We start from the raw sequence: 18,289 nt of genomic DNA, 5'->3' as shown, positions 1-18,289 counted from the left end.
AAAGATTCTCCCTGGGAGTTTCAGGGATTTACTCTCACTTTCTAGCAGTTTACCCCCAAAACACTCCCAAGCCCCCATTAGGATCCACTAATCCTACCCATCCTCCCCCGCAGAGACTTTCTAACCCTGGAAACTCAGAACCCTAATCGCAAAGCCAGCCCTGGTCAGACTGTTAAATGGGCACAACCCGTGGTCCCCATATGCACCCACTCCACCCTCTCTTTCTCAGATTCACAGAACTCAACCTACCCAGGGGCCTTGCTGAGGGCCCTGCACAGATGCACTCTTTCTGGGGATGCCCCTATGCCCAGTGGCCGGTCCCATTCTCTTATCCCTAGAAAGACTTACCTGTCCTTATCCCCATGCCCTCCTGATTGTTTTCTGACTTTCCTAAAGTGTCTGGGCACCCCCATCCGCTAGTGCCCACTGATCCTAGTGGCTTAATGTGTGCCTGTCCTCTCAGGCACAACCTGCTGACTGTAGGACACATAACTAGCACCCAGGAAATATTTACTGTTGAACCAGTGAAGGAAAGTAAGGGTAGCAAAGGTTCTCTGGAAATCTTTCGCCTTACCTCAAAGCAGTAACCCTGTTACTGGCTTCCAGGCCAGTAAAAACTCATTTGGGAGCAACCAACCTTTGCCTTTTTAAAAACTGGAGCTCCTTCCCATAACACTAGCTGGTGAAATTAGCCAGGAAAGATGGCCTCCCACACGCATTCCCCTCTTTTTCTCCTCACTAGTGGGGTCCCGTGCTTCCCAACCGTGCTGTTGGGAGGAAAACCCTCATTACGAGTCTCTGAGTGGCCCGTCTAGTGGGTTCCATTGTCCTAGCCATCCTGGCCACACTGATCGGCTAGGATGCAAGAAGTCTGGATGCAAGAAGACTTTGCCAAGAGTTTCAGGGATCGTATGGTCCTTAGGTGAGACTGGTGTCTTCACTGACATCCAGAGATACTGGGTCTTCATTGATTTGTCCAGCTACTATATCGGGCCTTATCTGAAGCCTACTGGACCTCTGCACTTCTCAGTTACATGAGAGATTAAAGCTTATTTTTAAAGCCAAATGAATACATAACACAATAATACATAACCCCTTCGTTTCTTTTTGTGACTGAGCTCAGAGAGACAGGCTATCTTTTGTCATTCTTAATCACCTTTATCTTACAGCTTACTTAAACAAATAAATATACCAAAATAAAAAACAAATAAAAACCCTAATTTTTCAATCTTCAAAGCCTTCTCAAGATCACTAGGCTTGTGATGTCCCAGGTGAATGAAGAAATAACAGTGGTTTCAACAAGATAGAAGTTTATTTCTCGCTCACGTAAAAGAAGGCTGGAGGGGCGCCTGGGTGGCTTAGTCGGTTAAGCGTCTGACTTTTGCTTAGGTCATGATCTCGCGGTTGGTGGGTTCTAGCCCCACATCGGGCTCTGTGCTGACTGCCAGCACAGAGCCTGGAGCCTATTTCAGAGTCTGTGTCTCCCTCTCTCTCTGACCCTCCCCTGCTCACGCTGTCTCTCTCTCTCTCTCTCCTAGAAATAAATAAAAATTTTTAAAAAAATTAAAAAAAGAAGGCTGGAGTCTGGCTGGTATGGGATCAAGGGCCCAGGTTATGCTATCTTTGGCATATGGCTTCCATCTACACATTCACTTTATGGTCCAATGTGGCAGCTAGAGCTCCGGCCATCACATTGATCTTTGTGTTCCAGGAAGATACAGGAGGAACAGAGAAGGGGAAAAACTGAGTATGTCAGTAGACTAACACCTCTTAAAGAATCTTCACAGAAGCCCCACCCAACCTCAATGGCCATCCCAGCTACAAATGTGGCTAATGAATGTAGCGCTCAGCTGGGCACATTGCCACCGAGATTAAAATCTGAGCTGCGTTATTAAGGAAAAAGGGGAGAGTAGATGCTGGGTAGGCAATTGGCAGTTTCTGCCCCACCCTACTTAAACAAGCCCGGCTTTTGTACTCAGTTTTACTGCTTGGTGCTTACTCCTCCAAGGAAACCCTCTAGTTCAAGCTGTAATAACTCTTTCCACAGACCCTTAACCCAAGCTGGTTCCCTAACCCACCCCCACCCAGGATCCTCTGACCAGCATCTTCCCATTTATCTGGTTAAGAAGCATTCATTGAGCACCTACTGTCTATAATTAGACCACATTAGTCTTTCATTGGAATCTTGGCAATGGTTTAATGCACAGCACCCTTGGACTTCTCTGTCATGCCTCTATGACTCCAGTCACTCCTACCCTTCCTCATTCACCAGTCTTTCCTAGAACTATGTTCTTTCCAACACAGACTACTCTTCAGTCATTGGTTTGCTTTTTCTTTTCTTTTCTTTTTTTAAGTTCATTTATTTTGAGAGAGAGAGCTGGGGAAGAGCAGAGAGAAAGGATCCCAAGCAGTCTCCACACAGTCAGCACAGAGCCTGACACGGGGCTCGATTCCATGAACCGTGAGATCTCAGCCTAGGCCATTGGTTTCTAACGTCTTTCTGGCATTAGTGTTCTCAGTCCCATGGATAAGGCCTTTGTGGGCCCAGGGCCACGAGGACTGTGGTCAGCAACAGCACCTCAGTCAAAGCTGAGTTTCTCTGAATCTTCATGGATGATGGGGTATGATTTTGCCTGGAAACCAGTGACCAAGTGAGGCCAGAGCAATGATTTGTTTTTCAGGTCTGCCAGAGCCCTCTGGCTCCACACTGCACATTTCCAGCCCTGCTGACAGCATCATGGGCCTCTTAGCAATGAACAGCACCAACAAGGTGAAGTCAAGTAGTCACAATGAAGCGGATTATTGTCTCGCTAGACCCAAGACATCTGCTCCTCCCTCGCTCACCTGTACAAAAGTAGAAAAACCAGGGGGAAAAAACACAGCAAAGTCTAATATTGCTAACAAAATGTGTTGCCTTGAGTCCTTGTGTAAAGAATACCTTTCAGAAGTATCTAGTTCTTTCACTTGAATTTTTCCCCTTTTGATTTCAGCTATAAACTGAAAGCTATTGTAACTCACAATTTTACATTGCGTTGTCTTTTCAAATAGAAACATCATTAGGCAGATGTGAACAATTATCCCCAGTTGGATTCTTTTTTTTGAAGTTAAAGTCTTCAGAGGAGCAGCTAACAGCTAAATTGTGTTTTTAATCAGTTTTAAAACTAAACTTATCAGCAGGTCTCAATGGACAACAGGAGAGGAGGAGCCCAGGAGGCAGCAAAGGAGAAGGGGAACAGAGATGGAGATGAGGCTGGTCCACCAGTGCACTGAGGAACAGCCTCCGTCCCCACCGGTGCCCCACTGTCACCCAACCCGCCCCCTGCCCTCGCCACGCTGCCCTGCAGTACCTCCTGAAATACTGACTTGGGGTTCAATTATATTGAAAAGCTCCTGACCAGTCTCTTTCATTACCCAAACCTTGCGTCAGAGGCCCAACTGATAAGCCCCCCTCCGTGAACCCAGCAGATCTCTCAAAGCCACGAAAGACCCTTTCAAGTTCATTGTGACCACCTACATCTGGTGGAGAAAGAAAGCATCAAACCAAATCAACATTGCTGCTGATACAGGAACCCTGGAGGAAGAAAACTCATTATTTGAACATTTGTGAATATTCTCATAGGACAACAAAGGGTTTTGTTTGTTTTACGGTGTTCAGAACCCTCTGGGAGTTCTGCGTAGTCTTCGGACTCAAAGCCTTTGTCTTCACTCCTGGAGAAAGCCCAGGGACGGCTGTCGGCTGTCGGTGTGTGATTTCCTTACCCATGTGAGCGTGAGTGCCCAGATTCCTCCAGCAGAGAAGGGCCTGAAGTGAGGAAAGTTAGGCCCGCGACGGGGCTGAACAAGCTGTCTCCGTGGTGTGCTGAGTGCTGGCTGCAGCCCCCAGTGTCTCTGCTTTGAGAAGGAGCACAAGCGGCAGGAGCACCTGAGAAACCTTGAGTGGGTAAGACTCCAACCTGGCCACGCCCCTTAGTGACCCCAGCGAGGGCCCCAAGGGCCATTCTCCAGGTGTGAGGCAGAGGGCGGCCATGAGGTGCCCAGCCTGTAAAACCAGCTCGTTCCTGGGGCGCCAGAAGAGGACTCATCCCATGGGTCGCCAAGGGAGACCCCTCCTTACTGTGTGCCATGTCACTAAGGTCCGGGGCCACTGAAGGAGGAAGAGCAGGAGGAAGAAGATGACCGGCCCAGTAGTGAGCTTCTTCCTAGTAGAGACAAGCGAAGACATTTGGGACCCAGTGGAGATGGCTATCAGGAAATTGGACTACAAACCGGTGCAGCACCTGAGGGTAGTTTCCCTCTTCGGAAACACTGGTGACGGGGAGTCTCACACCTCAACCACAATTTCCTTTCTGGCCGTGAAGCCTTCAGACCTTCCCCTGCCCAGGAGCCCTGCACCATGGAAATGTGGGCAGAGCATGACCCAGGCCACAAAGTGGCAGTAACAGATGCCCAGGGGCTCCTCGGGGCTAGGGTGCATCTCAGCCAGAGGACACACCTGTGGCTTAAGGCCCACAGGTCACCCTTCAAAATCCTGCAGATGGGCTATGGAATGACCTCTTCAAGTCCCTTGGGGACGCGTCAGAAGCTTATCTGAAGCGCTTCACCAAGGAGCTCACAGCTCCCACTGCCCGCCGTGGCCTGGGTATGGTTGTCATTTTCCATGACACTGTGCGCACTCACTTGCCAGGCTCTGATCACCCCACAGAGGGGCCAGAGAAGTTCGTCCAGACCCGGTTTTGGAAGCTGGGTTGCTGCTCCGAGGCCCACGGTTCCATTCACTGCAAGGGAACAAGGACTTCCACCACCCCGCAGCCGCCTCTGGGCCTCAGCATGCGTTGTGCCACCACTCCGTCCCTGGCACCCCTGAAGGCATTGGGCGACTGACCGACCGCCCCGGCAGTGAGATCCCCATGACCAGGCGCACAGCAACTTGTTTCCAGACAAGTACTTCACCTGCTCCTCCCTGTGCCTCCACGGTGGGGCTGGCTGTAAGAACCACACGAATCATAGGAAAGGAGTAGCTCATGACGCCAGAGGCCTCTGCACATAGTCCCACCGCGGGCCCACCGAGTCTATCCCCTCAAGCCTGCTGGGAGAAACGCAGGGAGGTCAGCATAGCGCCCAGGACATCTGCTGCCACCAACTCCCCCTGGATGGGTCTCGGAAGCTGTGCCTGGTCTGGGCATGTGACTGAACGTCCTGTGACATGGTCTCCAGTAGCCAGCGATATGGTTTGGGAACTGAGATCCTGGGGGTACTTGGGTGTGGACTGAGACTGTGCACGTATGGCCGGCAGCTGACAGATTTCTAAAGGAAAATAATAGTGCTGCCTAACACCTCTTGGATGGGATGAAGTTCATGGCTCAGTCTGTGTCTGGGCTTAGCCAAGGGCCCACTGGTGCTGTGGCTTTCTGACAAATGGGCAGATCACCCCTGCCCACTGGAGCTGAACCAGCCTGCTACGTGCATTAAAGATAATGTCACCTGGGTGCCTGGGGGCTCAGTCGGCTAAGCGTCGGACTCTCGGTTTCTGCTCAGGCCATGATCTCACAGTTCATGAGTTTGAGTCCCGAAGTCGGCTCTGTGCTGTCAGTCTGTCAGTATGGAGCCCACTTCGGACCCTCTGCGCACCCACCCCCCCAACAGTCGGTCCCTCCCCTGCTTTCACGCTCTCTCTCAAAAAAATAATTAAAACATTAAAAAATACATATTTAAAGAAAAAAAAAACACCCAGTGGCCTTTGGGACACCTGGATGACTCAGTCAGTTGAGCATCTGACTTTGGCTCAGGTCATAATCTCATAGTTTGTGAGTTCAAGCCTGGCATCAGGCTCTGGGCTGACAGTGCGGAGCCTGCTTGGGAGTCTCTCTCTTCCTCTCTCTCTGCCCCTCCCCCTCTTATCTCTCTCTCAAAATAAATAAATAAACTTAAAGAAAACTGTGACCTTTAAGCTCAGCTCCCTCTTTGAGTCCTTCCCAGTAACTTGGGTTCTCAGAGTTAGAAGTCTCATTGAGGTAGGCCCTCCTTCCAGTCACGTCTGACGCTGGGTGTCCTCTCTGCTTGAACTGGAGCTACTTTTCCATGGTGGGGGGTGGGGCAGATGGAGAGCCAGGGTGAGCCTGGTGGCAGGCCTGAAGGCATGAACTCCTCAGGGCAGGGAAGCGAACGGTTGTAGCAAAGAGGAATTTACCTGAATCAGTTGCATTTATGTCGGATAAAAATAATACATATCCCGGTACACACATTTGAAAGCAGCATGGAATATCCTGCTGCTGCTACTGGCTGGGAAGACTCCTCATAGTCTGTCCCCAGCATAAGAACAACGTGGCCGTGGCAGTGGGTCTTACCCACAAAACAGAGCTGGGCCAAGCCACTGTGTTGCTAGTCACTTATCTTTTTTTAATGTTTTGTTTATTTTTGAAAGAGAGAGAGCATGAGTGTAAGGGTGTGAACTGAGAGGGGTCGGGAGACAGGATCTGAAGTGGGTTCTGCCCTGAGGCAGGGAGCCCAATACAGGGCTTGAACTCACGAACTGTGAGATCACAACCTAAGCCAAAGTCAGACCCTCAAGCAACTGAGCCCCCCGAGAGCCCCACTAGTCACTTTTGTCTTCCAAGCCTCTCCTTTCCTTGCCTTTTCCCTTCCTGCCTCACAGCTACTTGGGGAAGTGAGCGTCTCAGGTAGTTCCTGCTTGGAATGGCCTGAAGGAAATCTACCTGGGTCCTCCAGAGTTAGATCCCAATTCTTGGCCTGAGCTTGACTCAGTCAGAGACCACCCAATTTATCATGCAGGTCACCAGAGTGGATAGAGAGTGAGGGGCAGGGTCCTCAATCCTGAGAAGTCAGGCTGTGGGAGATGTGATACCTCCACACCTAGGGAGAGCACGGAAGGAAGCAGGCTTCCCTGGCTGTGCTTCTTGCTTGGGGATGCCTCTTCTGTGTGTCCACTCTGCTTCCCCCAAGGCCGCCCCCTGCTCCCAGATGGAGCTCCTGCTCCTCCCCCCTCTAACCCCACAAGCCCACCGTCTGCTTCTGAGAATTGCACTAGAATTTTTATTGCTTATTTTGAAGTGTATTAATTCTTGGTTCCCAGATCATGAGAAATCTTCCAGGGAAATATACTGTTACAGAATATTTATACTGAATAAATATACTGTTAGTTGTCTTTTTTTTTTTTTAAGTACGTACAAATATTGCAACAGATCATTAAGAAAAAAATTCTCTCTCCCGCCCTTTGAAGAGAAGTTGAATGAACTTTTGTTTCTCATCAAGAGCTGGGCTGTCCCTATCTATCATGACTGGAAAGGGACTGTTGAGCTGAAATCCTGTCACCATGGTGGATTTTATCTTCAAGGAGCAAAAATGATGAATTAAGAGGCACCGGAGTGACTCAGTCAGTTGAGCATTCATCGGACTTTTGATTTCGGCTCAGGTCATGATCTCACAGTTCATGAGTTTGAGGCCCACATTGGGCTGTGCTCTGACAGTTCAGAGCCTGCTTGGGACTCTCTCTCTCCACCTCTCTGCCCCCACCCCCCTTTCAAAATAAACTTTAAAAATGACGAATTAAAAGCAACATAGGTCTGGGACGCCTGGGTGGCTCAGTTGGTTAAGCGACCAACTTTGGTTCAGGTCTGATCTCACAGTTTGTGAGTTTGAGCCCGGCGTTGGGCTCTGTGCTGACAGCTCGGAGCCTGGAGCCTGCTGCAGATCTGTGTCTCCCTCTCTCTCTCTCTGCCCCTCCCCCGCTCACACTCTGTGTGTCTCTCCCTCAAAGATGAATAAACATTAAAAAAAATTAAAAGAGGGGCGCCTCGGTGGCTTAGTCGGTTGAGCGTCCGACTTTCGCTTAGGTCATGATCTCGCGGTTCGTGGGTTCGAGCCCCGCGTCGGGCTCTGTGCTGACTGCCAGCTCAGAGCCTGGAGCCTGTTTCAGTCTGTGACTCCCTCTCTCTCTGACCCTCCCCTGCTCACGCTGTCGCTCTCTCTCTCCTAGAAATAAATAAAACATTAAAAAAATAAAAAGAGAAATAAAACAAATTAAAAGAAAAAAAAGCAACCTAGCTCTTGACTGAAGCAGTAGGTGGGCGGAGCTTCAGGGGGGTCATGGCAGTCATTCCGGGTGCAGACAGGAGCCTTGGAACACCGGTTCTTCTCACTGCTCCTTTCCTGCCTCCTGTGGACCAGCAGCCATCAGTACTCTAGGGCTGTGTGTTATCAGATTTGCCTTTATAAAGGAACCTTCCTGTTGAAAAAAACAAGTAAACCTAAGAGATCTTTTAAGTCTATTGTATGGTAGGTTTAACCAGGAAGTCTTGACTTGGGATTCAGAAAATTTGTTAATTGGTCTAGTCATTGCTTTCTCTTTCTTTTTTCTTTCTTTCTTTCTTTCTTTCTTTCTTTCTTTCTTTCTTTCTTTCTTTCTCTCTCTCTCTCTCTCTCTCTCTCTCTCTCTCTCTTTCTTTCTTTCTTTCTTTCTTTCTTTCACCCAAGTTAGTTAGCATGTAGTGCAACAATGATTTCAGGAGTAGAGTCCTTAGTGCCTCTTACCCATTTAGCCCATCCCCCCTCCCACAACCCCTCCAGCAACCCTCTGTTTGTTCTCCATATTTAAGAGTCTCTTATGTTTTGTCTCCCTCCCTGTTTTTATATCATCTTTGCTTCCCTTCCCTTATGTTCATCTTTTTGTATCTTAAAGTCTCATATGAGTGAAGTCAGATATTTGTCTTTCTCTGGGTCTAGTCATTCCTTTTATTGAAACTATCCATATATTTTTAAACCAAATGATTGCAATAGTGCATGTTTTAGGGCTCAAGGTATTCATCATCTTGACGACCAATGATGAATGGTGAATGGTCTGAGATCTAAGAGACTCTCTGCTACTATACTGGGAGGCAGGTAAAGAAATCCCAGAGGAAGGTGTTGGCATATGTCCTCTCTGCTTTTTAATTTCCAACCACAGACAGTGACATCACAGTTACAAACATTTCCATATTATTCCATATTCCATATTATTTGGATTAGACAGAGCTTTATTCTTCAGGGAAAACAGGCAGCATAAATTAAAAAGAGGTACGTTTTGCTGATAAGCCAATAAATCCTAGGCGGCACACCACTGTCAGTAGGACAGGATCGCTGCAGAAAATCCTTAGTGGAAATGACTATGGCCATGACCCCTCCCCCCAGGGGCATAGTCACCAGTACTCAAGCATATCAGGGGACGTGTCTTTTTGTTTGGTTTGTTTGCTTCATTTGTTTAATGTTTATTTATTTTTGAGAGAGAGAGAGACTGTAAGTGGGTGAGGGGTACAGAGAGAGGGAGACAGAATCGGAAGAAGCTCCAAGCTCTGAGCCGGTCATCACAGAGCCTGACACAGGGCTCGAACTCACGAACCATGAGATCATGACCTGAGCCAAAATCGGACACTCAGCCAACTGAGTCACCCAGACACCCCTGGATGTGTCTTTTTGGAGCCTGAGAAGATACGCTAAGGAGGGCAGACCCTGAAACAGACAAGACTTATCTCAGAAAGGTCATTTGAAGGAGAATTTACCCAGGAATGACATTCTACTCTCTCTTTGAGTAGAAGACTGGCCGAGTCCTGGCAGCCCTACAGCCTGGGCTCCCTTCCAGGGCTGCAGCACCCCTACAGGCAGTTGAGCAATGTGACCCTGGCAGCAAAGAAACCCTGGACGGGCCTCTTAGGCTTGACCGATACTCCACTAATGAGAAATTGCACTGTCCTTGGAGACATTGTCCTTGCCTTGACTTTAAGAGCCTCCCTTTGTTTTTCCCCTACAGTACACCACAGCCTGCTCTCCTCTCCCCTTCCTACTGTAGCATTGTGCTTAGACTACCCTGAGCCGTGAAGCTGGGGGCAAAGGGGGGCGGGTGTCTATAATTTTACACAAGAGACATAGGTCCTATTCTAGTTGTGTGATGTTGGGCAAGTCACTTAACTTCACTGTGCCTCAGTTGCCACATTTACCAGCTAGGACTGGGAAATCCTATGAAAGAGCAATTCCTGGCTCATAGTCAGAGCTCCGTGAAGGCTAGCTATTGCTACATGAAGCAGGTGAGCAATTTCTTCCATTACATTTTCTCCCTGGATTTCCACTTCAGCAAAACACCCTGTGTTCTCTCCAAACACAGAACAAAGATGGTAAGAAAGTGGAACGTCTCACTTGGTCTTGGAACCCTCTAATTCTGTCCGTCCTTGGGATATGATGCCCGCGTGCATGCAGGTGTCTGTGTATGTAGATTCTTTGAATGACACAAAGTCTCTGCAGATTTGGTTAGGTTTTAGTGTATGATGAAAGGCTGAAGCACGTTTGTTCAACTGTTGGTGCCCCGGCTTCAGGAACATGTGGATAAAATGTAACTAACGTTATCTTGGTTCAAATTCCTTTTTCGTGACTGACTGCTGTCTCAGTGAACCTTTGGAGGGTTTCTGTTTGTTTTTTTTCTTAGTTACAGCAGAGAGTAAAATAAGCACATCCAGATCTTCTCACGTGGAGATAAACTGATGCCAAATTAGGTCTGTGGAGGCCTCATTTTGGCTTCTCTGGTCACCGTGCTGAACGTATTTTCATACAAGTTGAAGACAGCCCATTAATTCTTGGCGAAGAGAATTAAGTTTCAAAGCTGCCCTTTCTAACAAGCCTCCCCTTTCTCAGGCACAAACCCCAGCTGAAGGGAGGGGCTCTTTCCCATTTATGGAGAAGAAGGGCAAACTCCATCTGCAATCGCCCTGTGACCACCCTAATAACCATCAGCTCCAGGACACCCCTAGACCCTGATTTGGATCAATCTTTAAATCCCCAATGCACTGCCCAGTTTAATATCCCTCCCTCCTTTTTGGGAGAGAAGCATTTTTATTTCAAAATCATACAGTATGGGCTTTGAAAAGCAGTTTATGAACTTCTTTGCCTCTTGGGAATTCATGTCCATTCACATCTGAAAATTTCCCTCAGTGCCTTGTGTGTTGCATTGACTGAACTTTGAACTATAACAGTGCAATTGATGGGGCTCCTGGGTGGCTCACTGTGGTAAGTGTCTGACTTTGGCTCAGCTCATGATCTCACGGTTCATGGGTTCGAGCCCTGCGTTGGGCTCTGTGCTGACAGCTCAGAGCCTGGAGCCTGCTTCAGATTCTGTGTCTCCCTCTCTCTCTGCCTCTTCTCACTCACACCCTGTCTTTCTCTCTCTCTCAAAAAGAAATAAACATTAAGAAAAATAAAAACTAAATTAAAAAGAAACTATAATAATGCAGCTGACGAGGAAACAAAGAAGTTTTGCCTCTATCTGTTGCCATGAAAATATAAGCCACAATGATGTGGGTTGGGCCTGGATTTTCATCAGAATCCTTTGAGTGGTTCCAGTCAGTTTTGGTGATAGTACCTAACTACCGCCGGGTGTGGACTCCTTGACCTATGTGCTCTGAGCAAAACCTCCTTCACATAAGGGAGTGAGCATTGTAGTGATCAATATTCACTGGCAACCAGCATTTTGGAGCATGGTTACCATGGTAACATTGTCAGCCCCAAATGACTATCATGAGGTGAAAAAAAAATCCTCTTAAAATAAATGAAACCAGAAAAAGTATATTTATAAACCTCTTACTAAACACCTATCTGTTCACAAAGTAAAATGTGTTCTTTAAGCAATAGATAGAAACTCCAAGATTGGGGGAAATTTCATGACATAAACATTGTCTTAAATTAAGAGAACTTTTATTCTCACCCCCTGCCAAGGGTCTGTCAAAATAACTAATACAGATTTTTTTAATGGGAAAAGTTCTAAGAATTATGGACTTGTGTACTTAGATATTATACAATTGTGACATTAAAATTTGGCACTAAACTCCCAATAGCTTAATTGAGATTTGTAAAGTGGTACTTGACTGGGAGTTCTCTTATGTCTCAGTTGTACAAATTATTTCTAGCAGACTCAATAAATACAATGTCATAAGCTCTGTTTATGCAATGGGGAAAAGACATTAGCCCCGGAGATAGAAACACCTGGGCAGTTTCTTCTTTGTTCTTGTCACACTCCATCCCTTGCTTGCCTTTTCTTGGTAATAGAATGACAATTTTATTCAGAGCAGCAATGTGCCCAACCCCAAATTCTCAAAATCATAGTCTCCCTTGCAATTAGAGGTGGCCATATGATACAATTCCAGCCAGTAATATACGGGCAGAAGTCCCCAGGGTGGATATTGTTGGCAGACAATTCTCCATGGTCTCTCACATTTCTGTATATCTTGCAAGTAGGGTCACCGAGTATCTTTTGTTCCAGACTATCTTCTCAAGCATGTTTGAAAGGCAGACAACCTCGGAAAACAGACATACTGTCTCTCCGGAGCAAAGGGAAGGCTTGCTTGGAACCCTGGAAGACACAAATTATGTTTCACTCCAAAGCAAAGGGCAGGCTTGACTACTGCCTATTATATGAGATTTGGGGTCCCTAAGCCCAGGGTTCCTCTTCAATAAGGCAACCCAATGTGTGTGCATGCATTCCTGGGGGGTCCCTCTGGATTGCCAGATGGAGATAGGATCAAGTTCTTGCCCCTTTGCACTTCTCCTTTCTTCCCGCCTTGAGGTGCAGCAACCATTTCCGAACATATGGTCATGAGGCATGAGAAAGCAAAGGCGTACATCTAAAGATGGCAGAGCCCACGGGCGCCTGAGTGGCTCAGTTGGTTAAGCTTCCGACTTCGGCTCAGGTCATGATCTCACAGCATGTGAGCTCAAGCCCTATGTTGGGCTCTGTGCTGACAGCTCAGAGCCTAGAGCCTGCTTCCAATTCTGTGTCCCCCTCTCACTCTGCCCTCCCTCCCCCCCCCCACACACACTCATGCTCTGTCTCTGTCTCTCTTTCTCAAGAATAAATAAAATATTTTAAAAAATTAAAAATTAAAATTAAAATTAAATATTGCAGAGCAGAAAGAACAAGAACCTGCGTCCCTGATAGAAAGTTACTAGGCTAGCCCTCGGTTGCATAATTTCAGGCATTTTGTTATATGAGATAAATGAGCCTCTACTTGTTCAATCAAAGTTAATTTTTTCCCCAAGCAAACACATCCCTAGAGCTTGTGTTAAAGTAGTAACATAGTAATTACATAATGGAAATTGTGTCAAAAGTGAAACTTAGGGCTCTAGTATGTTACTACCTTCCTTTCTTCTTAATCCTGATTCTACCTCTCTATTAACATTATATGTATGTCTTAGAAGCTAACTCAAATCCTTTTGGGAAAGACATGTAAAATCAGTTAATAAGTACAATTTGGTCCTGAGCCAAATTTATCCCTAATTTTTTACAAGTTATCCCTTAAGTTATTACTCAAGAAGGCAACAAAAACAATAGAAGCTTTTCGAAATTTCTTCAAACTTCCATCATGTGCCACAAGATCTGTTTAGTTACCAGTGTGTATCCAGCACTCAGTACCATAGATGGTTCATAGCAGGTCCTCAAGTTTTTATTGACCAAGTGTTCACAAATGCTCTTTGTCAAATATGTTGGCCCAAAGAAAATTAAGACTTAACAAGTATTTCAATATATTAGAGCAATCATTTGACTACAATAAGTGTTTTGAGAAAAGACCACAGCTCAACTTTAGAGAAGCAACTTATTTTTATTCCTAATGACTACAAAACGCCGCATAACATACCAATGGAATTAAAAGAATCTACTCAGCCTCAAAGGCCACTTCAACTAGATACCAGAAGCCATCAGAGATGAAAATGTCTTTAATGTCATGTATAAAACTTGTTTCTGGAAGATTGGATAAAATTTGAAACATGTGGGGCACCTAGGTGGCTCAGTCAGCTAAGAGTCTGACTTTAGCTCAGGTCATGATCTCACAGTTTATGAGTTTGAGCCCCACATCAGGCTCAGTACTGACAGCATGGAGCCTGCTTGGGATTCTCTGTCTCCCTCTCTCTATGTGCCCCTCCCCACCCCTCTTGATCTCTCTCTCAAAATAAATAAATAAACTTAAAAATTTTCTTTAAAAAACTGAACCTTGTATCAAGAGAAAAATTAATATACAAGATGAGAATATAGGAGGGCAATTTAGAAATTTACACCAAAATATGATAAAAAAGATACTGTGCATAATAAGATGAATTACAAACAGTAATTATTTAACATTATTTTTAGTACATGTTATGATTCCCAGCTTGCCTTTTAAACCTAAACTATGTGAAATTACCTATAATATGTGCCTTGGGTATGATTTCTGTTTAAAAATCTATCGAAACTGGGGCACCTGGGTGGCTCAGTTGGTTGAGCGTCTGAGTCTTAATTTCAGCTCAGGTCATGATCCCAGGGTTGTGAGATCCAGCCCCACACTGGGCTCTGCACCAAGCGTGGAGCCTGCTTGAGATTCTTTCTCTCCCCCGCTGTTGATATCTCTCCCTCTCTTGTGCTAGGGGAAATAATACAAATATTGCATTATTTTTGTCAAAAAAAAAAGAAATATTATTGCATTTATGTGAAGTATGTAGAAGAGGCAAATCCATAGAGACAGAAAGTCGAATGCAGGTTGCCATGGACTTAGGGGGAGGGGCAGATGAGACATTCCTGTTAATGAGGTACATGGTTTCAGTTTGGGATGATGAAAAAGTTCTGGAAATAGTTGGGGGCAACTGCACAACACTGTGAATGTGCTGAATGCCACTGAATCGTACATTTGAATATGGTTGTTAAAATGGCCATTTTTACGCTGTGAAAAGAGAAAATGAAAAACCAAATGAAAAATCTATGAAACAAATTAAATCAAAAAAGGTAGATTTGTTTGTTTTAGGAGGAGCAAATAGAAGAGCTTTTACAATTTTGTGGGTTTGGTTTTGTTTGTCTTTGCTTTCCCTATGCCCTGCCTGCCTCTGCTATGAAGCAGAGTAAGATGCCCTGTGACACTGCCAAAGCCTTTTGAGCTGTGGGGTTGAGTGGTCATGTGCCTCAGGAGGTCCTACGTCACTTGGAAAGATTTCCAGTTCTGCAATGTTATCCCAATTCTTCAACTCTCAAGAGTGTGTATCGTCAGAGCTCCCCCATGCCCATCCTCCAGGCGTATGTGGGGCCAGAATTTGTTTATGAAAACATTATTTTAGGATTCCTTCCCCTCCTATCATCTGCTTATCTTCCTTCCTGCATATTTCATAATACAGCATAGAGATATCTGATTCAGCAGTTAAAATAGTCTGTGCATTAGTTATCACTTCCTTGTGACCCACTTTATATACAATTACTCATTCTGGCATTGAAAGTTCAAGTTTCAAAAAAAATTCCTGGGACGAAAGCAGGCATCTGTGGGGGGCAGGGGGGAGGAGAGGAAAAATGTTGACTGAATATCTGTTGAGAGTCCTCAAGGGACCCCAAGAGTGGGCTTCCCAAATCAGCCCTGAGATTTCCCATCTCATTGACTCTCCTGCAGAAGCTCTCAAATTACACCCTCTGCATTTACCCCGCACCTTCTTCCCCACTGTCCACCTCCTTCACTCTCATTTCCTTCCTAAGAAATAGACCTCTGCTCTGAATTCACCGCTTACATCTGCCGTACACCACTGCCCCAAAGTCACGCGGAGCGCCAGGGCGATCCAACAGAGTCCCTGCTCTGAAGAGGCGTAAATGCCAGTGCAGTTTCTCTCCCCCTTGAGCATGCCACCAGCACCACTAAATGCTCGTGAGATGCCAGTTCCTGGGCGCCACCACCAGAGACTCTGATTTAATTGGTCTGCACGTTTAACAGCTCCCCAGAGAATTCTGATTGGGATCTTAGGAATGTGTTTTGAGAAACACTGTGATGAGCTGGAAGGCGGTAGAATATCTTCTGGGCTATACTGAGGTAGAACAGAGAAAGGAGAACAGATTTGGTCGGGGAAAGCAAGGGAAGGCTTCCATGGAAGAGGAGCTGAAACGAGGCAGGAAGGGGGTCCAGCAGGCACCACCACCTGCTGCCACCCGCCCGTGATGATGACGGCAAGACACTGGGTCACATTCCTCCCACCTCAGGGCCTTTGGGACCTCTGGGGAAGACAGGAAACTCTGGGACAAGAGGGTACCCTCGTCCCTGAGAGTACCCAGGCAGGTGAGAGCTTTTCCTGGGGTACCCTGCCTGACCCTGAGCCCCAGCTCCGGACCCCTGGCTAGAGAGAGCCCTGGACAAAACCCTTTGCTTCTCCAGCCACAGGTAAGGTATGATGTTATCTGCTTTGCAGGCTTGGGGCGAGACTTAAATGAACAATGTGTGTAACACTCCTGGTACACAATTAAAACCCAACACACAATAGCTAATGTTAGTCTTATTATTCTAGATTTTTCTTTAGGATGAATTCCTAAAAGTGGGATTACTGGGCCAAGGAGAGTGTTATTAAAAGGTACACATAGAAACCATGCATGCAACTTTTGAGTTTTATAAGAGTGTCTCAATTTGACTGCTAGAGATAAAGATGTTCATTCATATTTACAACCCTAGGTGCTTGAGAGGATATATATCAAGATATTAGCAGTAGTCCTCTCTGGACAGGAGTGACAAAGGGTGTTCTCTATGTTCCTTTTGCTACATTCATAAATGGCAGCCACTATCTTCCTTCTCCTTCTCCTCCTCCCTTTCCTCTTCCTCTTCTCTCTTCCTCCCATAGTACATGTGCATGCACACACAATACCAGATAGTTCCTGCCTGGAAATCTCTTTAAATTAACACCTCTCCCACCCTCCCCCCAGGGGACTCCCATTAAAATACAAAAATATTACCTGGGAAAAGTACCCCACTGAACTTCCTGACCTCACTAGCACACCCCTTCCCCAGGCTATTGATCCACCTGGCCCAGATAGAAGGTCTGGGGCAGGGCTACTATCCCAGAAAGGCAAGCCCAGCATAAGCATGGTGGCAGTGAAGGTCCTGAGAGCTAGAAGGCACATGAAAAATCATCAGATGCTCCAGGGTGCTTGAGTGGTTCAGTTGATAAAGCAACCGACTCTTGATTTCAGCTCAGGTCATGATTTCATGGGTTCATGAGATCAAGTCCTGCATCAGGCTCTGAGCTTCAGCCTGAAGCCTACTTGGGATTCTCTCTCCCTCTCCCTGTCTGCCCATCCCCTGCTTGTGCTCTCTCTCTCTCTCAAAAATAAATTTTAAAAAAAGTAAAAAAGTTAAATCTTTACAAAAATAATCAGATGCTTAAGATAAGGAAATGAAAATCTGAAGCAGTGGGCAGGTTTCCAGTGGAGTACTTGAAAGGGAGCGGCTGCCTGGCTGTGTCAGATGGCTGACAGTCACAGTCTGGAGGCTGAGGAGTGAACCAAAGGACTTTTCGTGATCTCCTGCACAGTTCCATGAACGCCCTGCGATGGGGTGAAAATGAAGACCCTGAGAATGGAGATTGCTTATTTGCACATGCCTGTTCCTCTTGGCATATATTTTCTGCCAGAAGGTTACAGTTTACACAGGTGAGTTCCAATGTGCTGGCAAGTAAATCACTCTAAAAGCCATTCTAAGCACTCCGAGTGCATGCCACAAGGGTTTGGAATGATTCGTTAACATGTTTTCTATATGAAAGCTTTCCTTTCTTGATTATCTTAGGCTGTGGCTATATTACTTTTGACTATAGGGTTGGTCTTAGGAAACCAAAACTCTCTAACATCCCTATTAATACACTGAAATCTACTTTTTTTTTTTTTTTTAGAGAAACGCTTTGAGAAATTGGTATTTCTGAAGTGCAACTTCCTTATTTTTGCTTTTCCCGTATTCTCTTTTAAAAATTTTTTTTCTCAATGTTTATTTATTTTTGAGAGACAGAGAGTGCGAGCACGGGAGGAGCAGAGAGAGAGGGAGACACAGAATCGGAAATAGGCTCCAGGCTCTGAGCTGTCGGCAGAGAGTCTGATGTGGGGCTTGAACTCACCAACCATAAGATCACAACCTGAGCCGAAGATGGATGCTTAACTGACTGGGCCACCTAAGCACCCCTCAAATTCTATTAATCCAATTTAGGGCAGAAACGTTTTTTCTCTAGAGCCTAGAGCAGTTCCCTCTCCAACCTGGAATGTAAAGTTCATGTCAGAATCCAACTTTTAAAAAATCAGAGATTTCCAAGGTCTGGGTGGAAGAGAGGATGCCCAGGCTGTCAACAGGGACAGAGACTGAGTCTGTCTTGCATTTATTATAACAAAAAGTAAAGGGAGATGGTGGCTGGCGGGAAGGGGCCGGCCAGGCTGTAGTCCCCCACCTACCCACTTCCTCCAAGCTTGTCATCAACCCAAAGTGCTCTGAGCAGCTTCCACGTGTTC

General features: G+C 46.2%; 1 pseudogene; it reads left to right on the top strand.

Annotated features, from left to right (window-relative positions):
* Nucleotides 1-15,971, top strand: part of LOC120220267 — a 28,649-nt pseudogene extending 12,678 nt beyond the window's left edge.
* Nucleotides 15,972-18,289: the final 2,318 nt, after the last annotated feature.

Source organism: Hyaena hyaena, unplaced genomic scaffold (assembly GCF_003009895.1).
Source record: "Hyaena hyaena isolate Hyena2069 unplaced genomic scaffold, ASM300989v1 scaffold_683, whole genome shotgun sequence".
In the NCBI taxonomy this organism is placed as follows: domain Eukaryota; kingdom Metazoa; phylum Chordata; class Mammalia; order Carnivora; family Hyaenidae; genus Hyaena; species Hyaena hyaena.
This window is presented reverse-complemented; position numbering and strand designations above follow the sequence as displayed.